The sequence below is a fragment of the Oncorhynchus keta genome, chromosome 31 (genome assembly GCF_023373465.1).
Source record: "Oncorhynchus keta strain PuntledgeMale-10-30-2019 chromosome 31, Oket_V2, whole genome shotgun sequence".
Classification (NCBI taxonomy): Eukaryota; Metazoa; Chordata; class Actinopteri; order Salmoniformes; family Salmonidae; genus Oncorhynchus; species Oncorhynchus keta.
Genome location: NC_068451.1, coordinates 21,864,348 through 21,878,716, shown reverse-complemented (window position 1 = coordinate 21,878,716; position 14,369 = coordinate 21,864,348). Strand labels below are relative to the sequence as shown.

The 14,369-nt window shown below is 43.5% G+C and overlaps 1 long non-coding RNA gene across 2 annotated transcripts in view; it reads right to left on the bottom strand.

Annotated features, from left to right (window-relative positions):
- The window catches only part of LOC118373827 (uncharacterized), a 29,015-nt gene extending 20,400 nt beyond the window's left edge, over positions 1-8,615 (bottom strand). The window contains exon 1 of one of the 2 annotated variants that reach the window (XR_004823486.2): positions 8,550-8,615. This is a non-coding gene — a long non-coding RNA (uncharacterized LOC118373827). The remainder of the gene's footprint in view (positions 1-8,549) is intronic. The other variant, XR_004823487.2, reaches the window with a different exon arrangement.
- Between the last annotated feature and the right edge of the window lie 5,754 nt (positions 8,616-14,369).

Sequence of the window (14,369 nt, the reverse complement as noted above, 5' to 3'; positions counted from 1 at the left end):
CATGTTTCCATAGCCGCCGTCTCCGCCTGTGACAGGGGATACACGTGACTCCTGGGAAGTGTGGTGTCTACCAAGAGATTTATCGCACAATCCCCCCGGACCTGGTCTGGACTTTCCACCGTAGTAGCACGAACGGAAACTCCTAAACACCTCCCCGAGCACTCTCGCGACCACCCCGTGAGAGCCCTCCGTTGCCATGAAACAGTGGTGTCATGACAGGCTAACCAGGGTAGGCCTAGCACCACGGGAAACGCAGGAGAGTCAAAGAGGAAGAGACTGATTCTCTCCTTGTGACCCCCCGGCATCACCATGCCCAGGAGAGCGGTGGCCTCCCTAATCAACCCTGACCCTAATGGTCGACTGTCTAAGGCAGGGGTGTCAAACTCAAATACCCAGTGGGCCAAAATGTAAAACCTGAACAAAGTCACGGGCCAACATTGAACAAATTGACCTTTTAATATGGACCCAAACAAGTTTTTCTTTAACATTGAATATGGAACAAGCATCGCTTATTACCATACAATATATAATTTAATAGTGGATACATGCAAAATCGAATTTCAAATGAAAAAACACATCAATGGCATTCATTTATTAAATAAATACAATTTAAATAAAAATTGTATGCCTCTTTTCTATTTGCAGCCTTCTGATTTAAATACCAAAATCAACTTTTTCCACTGGCTAATAATTTTACAAATAAAATGATAATAAATCAATCAACCATTCAAGCCCATGCCTTGTAGCAAGAAAAAGTGCATAAAGAAAACGTTAATTATTGCACACTGGTCTAATCTGATGTGCCCAAGCCAGATACCTGGCATCTCTTCTTGGATGCTAGTTCATCAATGTCTGGGCTCAAGCTCTGAGCTGAAGAAATCCTCAGTATCGAGCGAAGATGTTCATCAGTCAGACGTCTCCTGTGAGTTGTTTTGGTCATCTTCATCGAGGAGAAAAGTTGCTCGCATAGATAAGTGCTGCCGAACATGGAGAGCATCTGAGCAACTTGGGTGCGGAGCTGAGGCATTGTGTCAGGGATGAACCGTGGAAACTGTGCGGCCCCCACAGCATCATACTTTGACTTCAGCGTGTCGTTGCACTGGAGTTCAATCAGCTCCATTTGGATGTTGGTTGGTGCATTTTCCACATCAACTGCGAAGGGATTACTAAGCAGTTCAAACTTGCATAGCAGGGAAAATGGCAAGGGTTTCCTTGCAGCATCTGATTCTCCCACAGGCACAGTTTAGTTTTGAAGGCCCTCACTGCAGCGTACATGTCTGTGATGATGCGCCCCCGCCCCTGAAGCTGCAGGTTCAGCGCATCGAGATGGCTCGAGATGTCACAGAGAAAGGCCAGCTCACACAGGAACTTTTGCTCCCGGAGCTCTGCTGTATCCTTCCCTTTGGTTTCCAGGAATTTACATATTTCCTCACGCAGCTCGAAACATCTGTTCAGTACTTTTCCTCTGCTTAGCCATCTCACCTCTGTGTGATACGGCACGTCTGCGTATTCCACACCACACTCCTCCAGAAAAGATTTAAACTGGCGCTGATTTAGACCTTTGGCTCTTATAAAGTTAACTACCTGTGTTACTGTGGTCATAACATGTTCCATCTTTAGGGCTTTGGCACACAGTGCTTCCTGATGTATGATGCAGTGGTAAACAGTTAGCTCACCTGCACAGTTCTCTTCCCGCATCTTCTCCCGAACCATGCCCACCAGTCCACTCTTTTTACCGCACATCGCTGGCGCACCATCTGTCGTTAATCCAACGAGTTTATCCCACGGCAGCTTTATTTCAGTTACATTTGGAAACCTCAAAGATTTTCTTTCCTGTGGTTGTGCCATGCATTGATTTGAATCCTAATAGCTCCTCCGTAACACACAGATTTGAGTCCACTCCACGGATGAAGACTGACAGCTGAGCAGTTTTAGATGCGTCTCATCCACAGCGAGGGAGAACGCAACAAAATCTTTTCCCTTTTCCATCAGCTGGTCATACAGATTGGTGGCAAGATCACATGTGCGATCAGCTACTGTGTTCCTGCTCAGGCTCACGTTTGAAAATGCTTGTTTTTTCTCTGGGCATACGAGGTCACAAACCTTCATCATGCACTTTTTCATGAACTCTCCTTCATTAAAGGGCCGGGCTGATTTTGCGATCTCTGCTGCCACTATATAACTAGCCTTTACAGCAGCCTTGCTTTGTGATGTGGCTTTTTAAAACATATTCTGTTGTGAAACCAAACTTCTTTTCATCTCCTCTACTTTCTGGCTCCTTTGAGTCATGTCCAGGTCCTTGTATTTGTCATGGTGTTTCGTTTCATAGTGTCGTCTAATGTTGTACTCCTTACTTACAGCCATGTTGACTCCACAAACAAGACAAACAGGTTTGTCTTTTACATATGTAAACAGATATTCTGCCTCCCACTTGTCCAGAAAGCTTCTGTTTTCTGCCTTTCTTTTCGCCATTTTTGGGAAGGGTTAGCTCGCTGACAGTTGTAGCGTCTATGTTGCTATGACTACTGTCACAGAGGAGAGAGCGTTTCTGGGTCCTGTCCTGATTGGCGCGCGAAAACAGCAGAGCATTATGGGATTCGTAGTATTAGTGGTGAATGCGCTGTATAATACCGGCGGGCCAGCTCTAGTAGTAATTTGGTATTGTCTCGCGGGCCAAATTTGGCCCACGGGCCAGAGTTTGACACCCATGGTCTAAGGCGTGAAGTGGGAAGGGCACAGCCACTGGAACAATAGGTATCCCTAAACTATGAGCGAATGCTCTGTCTATAAAATTCCCATCCGCGCCTGAAGTGACGAGAACCTTATGCTGGGATTGCGGGGAAAACCCAGGAAAAATGACATGCAAAAACAGGTGTGCAACATAGGGCTCTGGGTGAGAATGGTGCCGACTCACCTGGGGTGACGCTAGAGCCTGTTGCCTCGACCCCCAGAGGAACAAACTCGACACCGACCAGCAGTGTGACCTCTGTGGCCACAGATGGTGCACGAGAAGGCCCCTCCTCCGGCCTCTCTAAGCGCAGCACCTCCCAGCTCCATAGGTATCGGAGCAGTGGTGATGGAGGATGGAACCAACAAAGCCCGATCTGGATGTCCGCTGGTGGCCAGCAGGTTATCCAGCCGGATGGACAGGTCCACCAGCTGGTCAAAGGTGAGGCAGGCCAACTCCTGACGGACATCCTTGCGCAGGCTGCAGCGATAGTGGTCAATCAGGGCCCTGCCGTTCCATCCTGCTCCGGCGGCCAGGATCCGAAAGTCCAGAGCGAAATCCTGGGTGCTCCTCGTCCCCTGACGCAGGTGAAAGAGAAGTTCCCCAGACGTTCTACCATTGGGCGGGTGGTCGAAGACTGCTCGGAAACGACGGGTGAACTCCTCTAAGTGGTCCAGCACCGCATCTCCTTCCACCCACACGGTGTTTGTACACTCCAGGGCTTTCCCCGAGAGGCATGAGACGAGGGCGGACACCCTCTCATGGCCCGAAGGAGCCGGGTGGACGGCCGCCAGGTATAACTCCAACTGCAGCAGGAAACACTGGGGAGTCCCATCGTACTCCCTGGGGAGGGCGAGACGAATACACCTGGAACCGGGTACAGGGGGAGTGAGAAGTGGAGGCCCCTGTTGTGCTGGTGGAGGTGCTAGAGGGACTCCCTGTCTCTCCCAGCGGTCCATTGTTTGGACGACACGGTCCATGGCGCCGCCGAGATGGTGGAGCATCGCTGTGTGTTCCTGGACACGCTCCTCTACCCCTAAAACAGGGGCACCTGCTCCTGCTGACTCCATTGAGGGTGGGGTATTCTGTCAAATGGTGGGTGTAACTGGTGCATGGAAGTCAGGCGCAGGAGAGCAGAGATGAGGCAATACAAAGTACAATAACCAAGTACAAAGTACCGGCTGCCACAAAGCACGGGTACAAAACAAAACCCGGCACAATACCAGCCGGAAGCGTGCCAACCTTGCCAGTAAACAATACCCCACACAGACATGGAGGGAACAGAGTTAAATACACATAGTAATTATGAGGAGATGTGAACCAGGTGTGCAGGAAAACAAGACAAAACAAATGGAAAATGAAAGGTGGAGCGGCGATGGCTAGAAGACCGGTGACGTCGACCGCCGAACGTTGCCCGAACAAGGAGAGGGACCGGCTTCGGCGGAAGTCGTGACACCAGTGTTGAATGTTTGTCCTTATAAGCTTGGAAAAGAGACACTTAAACCCAGACTTGGACCACACACACTCCACTGAATAGCAGGCCAGTATTTACTTTGCAATGCTTGGAGTTAGCCACTGATTCCTACCAAACCATTCATTGTTGAATTAGTGATTTCCAACTTGTCCAAAGGCCGATGAGCACAGATACATTGTATCTATAATTTCTCTTTATAGTTTCTCTTCATATGACACCGATTGTAAAGGATTTGCCAGTAGATTGTTGACTTCATTCATGATGATGGTTGCTAGCTAAGACTTTGAATGTATGATGTTGAAGCTGTGGGACATATAACCTGATTTGACGTAATTTTGTCTGTGGCCAATGACCTTGAGCCTTTGTGGATGGGCACATCTAATGTAACTCTATGGCAGCACCCAAGGGGTTTGAATTTTCGATCTCTCCCCATAGATTTTGTGTTGACATAGTGTCCCCATGAGTGACAGAAGACTGAGCCAATCAGGCCGCAACTAGAGAACATTACTAGCTCCTATGCTCCGTATTTTCCGCTGGCTACCCCACCAACACAGAAAGAATTGAGCTAGGGTGAACGGGGAAAGGGGAATACCTAGTCAGTTGTACAACTGAATGCATTCAACTGAAATGTGTTTTCCGCATTCTGAATCAGAGAGGTGCGGGGGACTGCCTTAATCAAACACCTGCATTTTGGAGCTGCCTTACTCAAGAAAGCAAGAAAGAAAACATGTTTTTTACATTTTTTTTAACATTATTTGCAAACTGATATATGATATATGCAAAAAAAAATATTTATTTATTTATTATTATATATTTTTTTAGCTAAACAGGTGGGGCTCAAAACAGGAGGGGCTCTGGTCAAAGGTGGGTCGCCACTGGTCAAAGGTCACACTGATAAAGTACAAATAAGTGCTAAGGTATAAGGAAGTACTATAAGCAGGAAAGAGGGGACACTACTATCTCATTAGCATAAAATACCTTGCCTACCTGCCACTGCAGGGAGAGAAACTTTTGAACATCTGCCATGAAAAGCAAACTGACATTTACTCCTGAGGTGTTGAACTGTTGCACCATCTATAGCCATCATAGTTATGATTTGACCCTGCTGGTCATCTATGAACGTTTGAACATCTTGAAAAACATTATCACTATGCTTGAATTGCCCTGCCAATGTTGTTCTTCTGAAAATTATATTTCCAAAATCTATATGATCACAATGGTAATATATAATTTTTTGTATTACTTGTGAGGCACAGTTGAGTGAGCATAATAATATACACTATATATACACAGACGTGTGTGGACACCCTTTCAAATGAGTGGATTCGGCTATTCCAGCCACACCTGTTGCAGACAGGTGTATAGAATCGACCACACTGCCATGCAATCTCCATAGACAAACACGGGCAGTAGAATGGCCTTACTGAAGAGTTCAGTGACTTTCAAAGTGGCACCGTCATAAGATGCCACCTTTCCAACAAGTCAGTTCTTCAAATTTCTGCCCTGCTAGAGCTTCCCAAGTCAACTGTAAGTGTTATTATTGAGACGTTTCAATCTCTAGGAGCAACAACTGCTCAGCTGGGAAGTGGTATACCACACAAGCTCACAGAACAGGACCGCTGCGTGCTGAAGTGCTTAGCGCAAACAAAAAGTTGCAATACTCACTACCAAATTCCAAAATAACTGTTTGTTGGCCGAGCAACCGCACACAAGCCTATAATAACCATGCGCAATGTCAAGCGTCATCTGGAGTGGTGTAAAGCTCGCCCCATTGGAGCAGTGGAAACGAATTCTCTGGAGTGACGAATCACGCTTAATTTTTGTGAACGGTTTGGTGCACCAAATAAACTGGTGTATATTTGTATATGATGTGAATAGTGATGGATGAGCTAATGAAATAGGCTACCAATGCCACATACAGTGGGGAGAACAAGTATTTGATACACTGCCGATTTTGCAGGTTTTCCTACATACAAAGCATGTAGAGGTCTGTAATTTTTATCATAAGTACACTTCAACTGTGAGAGGCGGAATCTAAAACAAAAATCCAGAAAATCACATTGTATGATTTTTAAGTAATTAATTTGCATTTTATTGCATGACATAAGTATTTGATACATAAGAAGAGCAGAACCTAATATTTGGTACAGAAACCTTTGTTTGCAATTACAGAGATCCTACGTTTCCTGTAGTTCTTGACCAGGTTTGCACACACTACAGCAGGGATTTTGGCCCACTCCTCCATACAGACCTTCTCCAGAAGGGCAATACGGACTTTCAGCTCCCTCCAAAGATTTTCTATTGGGTTCAGGTCTGGAGACTGGCTAGGCCACTCCAGGACCTTGAGATGTTTCTTACGTAGCCCTCGTTGCCCTTAGGTGCCCTGGCTGTGTGTTTCGGGTCATTGTCATGCTGGAAGACCCAGCCACGACTCATCTTCAATGCTCTTACTGAGGGAAGGAGGTTGTTGGCCAAGATCTCGCGATACATGGCCCCATCCATCCTCCTCTCAATACGGTGCAGTCGTCCTGTCCCCTTTGCAGAAAAGCATCCCCAAAGAATGATGTTTCCACCTCCATGCTTCACAGTTGGGATGGTGTTCTTGAGGTTGTACTCATCCTTCTTCTTCCTCCAAACACGGCGAGTGGAGTTCAGACCAAAAAGCTCTATTTTTGTCTCATCAGACCACATGACCTTCTCCCATTCCTCCTCTGGATCATCCAGATGATCATTGGCAAACTTCAGACGGGCCTGGACATGCGCTGGCTTGAGCAGGGGGACCTTGCGTGCGCTGCAGGATTTTAATCCATGACGGCGTAGTGTGTTACTAATGGTTTTCTTTGAGACTGTGGTCCCAGCTCTCTTCAGGTCATTGACCAGGTCCTGCCCTGTAGTTCTGGCCTGATACCTCACCTTCCTCATGATCATTGATGCCCCACGAGGTGAGATCTTGCATGGAACCCCAGACCGAGGGTGATTGACTGTCATCTTGAACGTCTTCCATTTTCTAATAATTGCGCCAACAAGCTGCTTGCCTATTGTCCTGTAGCCCATCTACAATTTTATCCCTGATGTCCTTACACAGCTTTCTGGTTTTGTCCATTGTGGAGAGGTTGGTGTCTGTTTGACTGAGTGTGTGGACAGGTGACTTTTATACAGGTAACGAGTTCAAACAGGTGCAGTTAATACAGGTAATGAGTGGAGAACAGGGGGCTTCTTAAAGAAAAACTAACAGGTCTGTGAGAGCCGGAATTCTTACTGGTTGGTAAGTGATCAAATACTTATGTCATGCAATAAAATGCTAAATAATTACTTAAAAATCATACAATGTGATTTTCTGGATTTTTGTTTTAGATTCCGTCTCTCACAGTTGAAGTGTACCTATGATAAAAAATTACAGACCTCTACAAGCTTTGTAAGTAGGAAAACCTGCAAAACCGGTAGTGTATCAAATACTTGTTCTCCCCACTGTAGGTTAGCCTAGTCTACAGTCAGCTGCAGAGTTTTGTAGTTCACCTGCAAAACCGGTCAGATAAAATCTTGTGGCGTCATGGGGATCAAAATCGAAAGTAAAATGTTTCTTTCGTTTTTATTTTATTTTCAACTTTGCAATGTTCATTCTTGAGGTATTGTAGTCTACTATGCTATTGATGAACAAATAATTAATCATAATCAAGTTTATTTGATTGGTACATCTATTATTGGACGTTTAAATGAATTATACAGCCATTGACTATTGTTAAATTCCACTGTTTTACACCATAAGAACACAAAATAATACATTGTTTTACTCCATTGTTTGTAAACAATGTACTCTAATTTTAAACGGAACACCGTACCACTTTAAACCATGGTTAAAACGATAATTTTCAATCAATGCATAATCATGTCCTTTCATTCATAGCTCAGTCTATAAATGAGAGTGGTTACGTTTCAGCCCCATATCTCAGCTGCTAAATAAAATCCCAGAGGATATTAAAATGAAAGCTTTAACAGCCTCTGCTGTTTTTCGAATCCCAGACTGTATATTTAACACATAATTATCAATATGACAGGACATGATATTTTTTGTTGTTGCTAGGTTTAGACCTACTCTCTTCATTTATCTTTATGTTGTATGATATAAATAGTGATAGATGAGGTAATACAATCGGCTACCTACAGTATGATCAAAATCGAAAGTTAAATGTTACTTTTGTCTATATTTGATCTTTTCAACTTTACAACGTTCATTCTATAGCTACTGTAGAACTACTATGCTATTGATTAATACATAATTCATCATAATCAAGTTAACTATTCACTTTAATCTTGGTTAAAATTGAGTCGTAAAACATAAATTCCTACCGTGGTGCAGGTACAGTACCGGAGTGCAGCCGATTGGCGTTCAAATCACTTTACAGGCATAGGACTTGGAACGTGACCATTAGTGTAGCCTAGGCTATGGAAATAATACTAGTATAATGAATACAGATATTTACAGACGCAAGTTGAGTTTATAAAGGTAAAAAAGGAAACTTACACCATTGTATGCAATGTGTACTCATGTTAGCAAATGTTATATATAAATGTTATGGATATAAGTCACACAAGTAGGCTACAAACGCATTACAACTCTAGCAGGCCAATACTTCTGCTGGAGGTATGCTGAGTATACTTCCCATTCCAAACAAACTGAGTAAATTCAGGGAATACTTGTATAGCTGTGAGAGGAGTGCTATGATCAAACTACCATTCAGCTCCTGAAATTCAAATCAGATCACATTTTATTAGTCACAAAATGCAGGTGTTTGATACGAATAAGAATAACAAATAAAAGTATAAATGAATTAAAGAGCAGCAGTAAATAACAATAGCGAGACTATATACAGGGGAGTACTGTAACGTTTTTCTTGAGTTGAAGGAGAGGCGGATCAAAATGCAGCGTGGTTTCTATTCATGGTTCTTTAATAAAGAAACCTATACATGAATAGACTAACAAAACAAAAAAACGTGAGAAAACCTAAACAGCCCTATCTGGTGCAAACACAGGAACAATCACCCACAAAAACCCAACACCAAACAGGCTACCTAAAAATGGTTCCCAATCAGAGACAATGACTAACACCTGCCTCTGATTGAGAACCATATCAGGCCAGACATAGAAATAGACAAACAAGACATCCAACATAGAATGCCCACTCAGATCACACCCTGACCAACCAAAACATAGAAACATACAAAGCAAACTATGGTCAGGGTGTGACAAGTACAGAGTCCATGTGCGGGGACACTGGTTAGTTGAGGTAATATGTACATGTAGGGAGAGTTATTAAAGTGACTATATATACTGTAGATGATAACAACAGAGAGTAGCAGCAGTATAAAAGAGGGGGGGGCAATGCAAATAGTCTGGGTGGCCATTTGATTAGATGTTCAGAAGTCTTATGGCTTAGGGGTAAAAGCTGTTTAGAAGACTCTTAGACCTAGACTTGGCGCTCCGGTACCGCTTGCTGTGTGGTAGCAGAGAGAACAGTCTATGACGAGGGTGGCTGGAGTCTTAATAAATTTTAGGGCCTTCCTCTGACACAGAGGTCCTGGAGGTAGAGGTCCTGGATGGTGCAACCAGTCAGGATGCTCTCAATGGTGCAGCTGTAGAACCTTTTAAGGATCTGAGGACCCATGCCAAATATTTTCAGTCTCCTAATGGGGAATCGCCGCTAGGTGGCAAGTAGCCTAGTGGTTAGAGCATTGGACTAGTAACCGAAAAGTTGCAAGATCGAATCTCTGAGCTGACAAGGTAAAAATATGTTGTTCTGCCCCTGAACAAGGCAGTTAACCCAGTGTTCCTAGGCTGGCATTGAAAATAAGAAATTGTTCAAAACTGACTTGCCTAGTTAAATAAAGGTGAAACAAACAAAAAAAAAGGTTCTGTCGTGCCCTGTTCATGACTGTCTTGGTGTGCTTGGACCATGTTAGTTTGTTGGTGATGTGGAAACCAAGCAACTTGAAACTCTCAACCTGCTCCACTACAGCCCCATCAATGAGAATGGGGGCGTGCTCGGTCCTCTTTTTCCTGTAGTCCACAATCATCTCCTTTGTCTTGATCTCGTTGAGGGATGGTGTAGCAGTGCACACGTGGTTTGTCGTCCTCTCGTTTACTTTTTGTATGTATATATTGTTTTGTACTCCTTCACTGAACCTCCTTCACTCACGCCGACAAACTTACCCTAGTAAAACTGACTATCTTACCGATCCTCGACTTTGGCGATGTCATCCACAAAATAGCTTCCAATACTCTACTCAGCAAACTGGATGCAGTCTATCACAGTGCCATCCGTTTTGTTACCAAAGCCCCTTATACCACCCACCACTGCAACCTGTATGCTCTCGCCGGCTGGCCCTCGCTACATATTCGTCGTCAGACCCACTGGCTCCAGGTCATCTATAAGTCTATGCTAGGTAAAGCTCCGCCTTACCTCAGCTCACTCGTCATGATAACAACACCCACCTGTAGCACCCGCTCCAGCAGGTATTTCTCACTGGTCATCCGCAAAGCCAGCACCTCCTTTGTCCGCCTTTCCATCCAGTTCTCTGCTGCCAGTGACTGGAACGAATTGCATAAATCTCTGAAGCTGGAGACTTACATTTCCCTCACTAACTTTAAACATCAGCTATTTGAGCAGTTCACCGTTCGCTGCAGCTGTACATAACCCATCTGTAACTGGCCCACCCAATCTCCCTACCTCACCCTCATATTGTTTTTATTTACATTTCTGCCCTTTTGCACACCAGTATCACTACTTGCACATCATCATCTACTGATCTATCACTCCAGTGTTAATCTGCTGAATTGTAATTACTTCGCAACTATGGCCTATTTATTGCCTTACCTCCTCACGCCATTTGCACACACTGTATATAAACATAATGTTTTTCTATTGTGTTATTGACTGTACGCTTGTTTATTCCATGTGCAACTCTGTGTTGTTGTTTTTTGTCTCACTGCTTTGTTTTTATCTTGGCCAGGTCGCAGTTGAAAATAAGAACTTGTTCTCAACTAGCTTACCTGGTTAAATAAAGGTGAAATAAAAAATATATTTTTTAAATTAGTAAAAGGTAGAGGTTGTTGTCCTGGCGCCACACGGCCAGGTCTCTGACCTCCTCCCTATATGCTGTCTCATCGTTGTCGGTGATCAGGCCTACCACTGTTGTGCCGTCAGCAAACTTAATGATGGTGTTGGAGTCGTGTTTGGCCACGTAGTTGAGGGGCCCCAGTATTGAGAGGCACCAGTGTTGAGGATCAGCATGGCAGACGTGTTGTTGCCTACCCTCACCACCTGGGGGCAACCCATCAGGTAGTCCAGGGTCCAGTTGCAGAGGGAGGTGTTAAGTTCCAGGGTCCTTAGCTTTGTGATGAGCTTTGTGGGTACTAATGTGTTGAACGCTGAGCTGTAGTCAATGAACAGCATTCTCACGTAATGTTCCTTTTGTCCGGGTGGGAAAGGGCAGTGTGGAGTGCGGTTGAGATTGCGTCATCTGTGGATCTGTTGGGGCGGTATGTGAATTGGAGTGGGTCTAGAATATCCGGGATAATGCTGTTGTTGTGAGCCATGACCAGCTTATAAAAGCACTTCATGGCTACCGACATGAGTGCTACGGGCGGTAATAATTTAGGCAGGTTACCTTCGATTCCTAAGGCACAGGGACTATGGTGGTCTACTTGACACATGTAGGTATTACAGACTCAGTCAGGGACAGGTTGAAAATGTTAGTGAAAAATGTTAGCTTGTCCCCTATCATTATACAATGTGACAGAATAATCAACTCAACTCTGAACTATCCCTTCTAACCACAACCGAGAGAGAGAGAGAGGTAGAGAGACGGACAATTCTACAAAAGACTAACTTTTCACCAGCGATCAAGACGACACACTGAGCGTAAATACGTATATATATTGATTGCAATTGTTCCCGAATGAGTGAGCGTTCATGTGTAAAGGATTAGCATTTCAATTGTTATAATTATCACTCTGTAGTGACTTCTTAGTTGACCCCCACTTCCCCTTTTGTCTAACAAGCCGCCATGCCGGTTTAGCCCACAAGGGCACATTCTCCTATCATTATATTTACCTTGTTTATTTGTTTATTTATGCATTTCTGTGAATTACTTAGTTAGTAATAAATACATGATTTAAGAAAATTGATGTATGGATGACTCATAATGAAGACTGGGTTCGTGCAGATAACCAACAATTTACGACGTTTAGAATGAGACTAACGTGAGGTAAAGTAAATAATTCATTAATTCGAAGACTAATTGATCAGATAAAATATCTGAAAAATAATTTTAGGAAATTATAACTTTGTAATCTGAATATTTTTCCTTGGTGCCCCGACTTCCTAAGAATTTACGGTTACATGATTAATCAGTCTAATCGCGTAATAACTAATTACAGAGAATCTTTGATAAAAACTATCAGTCTTCAGTTAATGATAGTAAAGACACGACAGGTGCAACATCAGAGATGATGTTGCAATGGTTCTAGACACCAACCCCACACATCCTGTGCCAGACATTGGCCCCAAATATAAATATCTTGTTGTTTTGTTCACTTCTAAGAACTTAAAAGGACATTTGTTGTTACTTAGTCTGCAACTTGCTAAAAAGGGAACTAGGGGAGAGAACAATCCCCCCAAGGCCCAAGGAGGGGGTGACTGATGCACAGACATTGTGGAGACAAGTGATTGGTTCCCCATTACTCACGCCATCCCTTCACATGGTTTGCAATAGGTAAAGACAAATTTACATGTGGAAACAACATTCCCCTTTGACCTCCTTTGCACTATTCTCTTTCTGATATTCTGCACAGCAACAGGGACATGTGATAGACAAGCCTGACTTCTCCCCTCTCTGGGTCCCAGGTGACTGAGTCCCATATTAGGGAGGAAGTGCAGTTGGCAACACCAGAGTCAGAAGGGAGACAAGAGTTCAACAGTTCAATCATATAAGCATATTCTGCAGATAAGACATCTTCATTTTCTATGTTACCTAGCTAATTCTGCTTCTCCTACCACATTGTATGTGTACTTATTTTAGCAAATGTTGTTTACAACAATACATTTAAAAGTCACACACAACGTAGGCTACAAACATATTACAACGGTTGCAGGCCAATCCTTTTACTTCATGTATGCTGGGTGTGCAGGCTTATGTTCTAGCCCAGCACTAACACACCTTATCAAACCTAATGAGTTGATAGTAATGTGTATTATTAATGTGTATTATTGCTGGGCTGGAATAGAAGTCTGCTCACCCAGTAGATCAGGGAGTGTTGCAAGGTTTTTTATGTATTTTTTAATTACCTTTATTTAACTAAAATGTAATCAAACTATGTTTCTTATGGAAATAAGTATGTTCAATAGGAAATTTTAGCAGGTGCGTCCTGTCGTCATGGCACGCACAAACACAAATTTCCAAGACTGTACTAAAACTGATATTTCTTATTCGTTTTTGAAGTTACAAGCCTGAAACCTTGATCATAGACTGCTGACACCCTGTGGAAGCCATAGGAATTGCATCCAGGGAGCATTCACTTACCCTTCTAAGAGGATGGTCTCTCAAAAAAATTCTGGTTGGTTTTTCTTTGGACTTTCTCCTACCATATCTATTCTCCTACATTATTTTAACATTTCTACAAATGTCAAAGTGTTTTCTTTCCAATGGTACCAATTATATGCATATCCTGGCTTCAGGGACTGAGCAACAGGTAGTTTACTTTGGGTACGTCATTCAGGTGGAAATGGAGAAAAAAAGAGGCCTAGCCCTAGAAGTTCTAAACTCTCTCTCATTGTTCTGTGGGGACACCATATTCCAACTGATGGCCAAACTCAGGTCTTACTGCATTATTTTTGACTCATGCACCAATTGATGTTGTTACTCATTTGACCAGAGAAAGTGAAATATTCCTTGATATTAAATTAGACACAAGCTGCTAATAATAACAGCGCAAGCTTATCGGAACACTTTGTTATACTCATTCAATGCAGCTGCAGTACTGGTTGTAGGGGGAACGCACATTTTTTTTTTTTTTACAAAAATGCTTGATGATCTAATAGGAATTCCTCTGAGATCGACCAGTAGATTGCTACCGACTGGTTTGTGACCACTGGCCTAGATAAATAATCA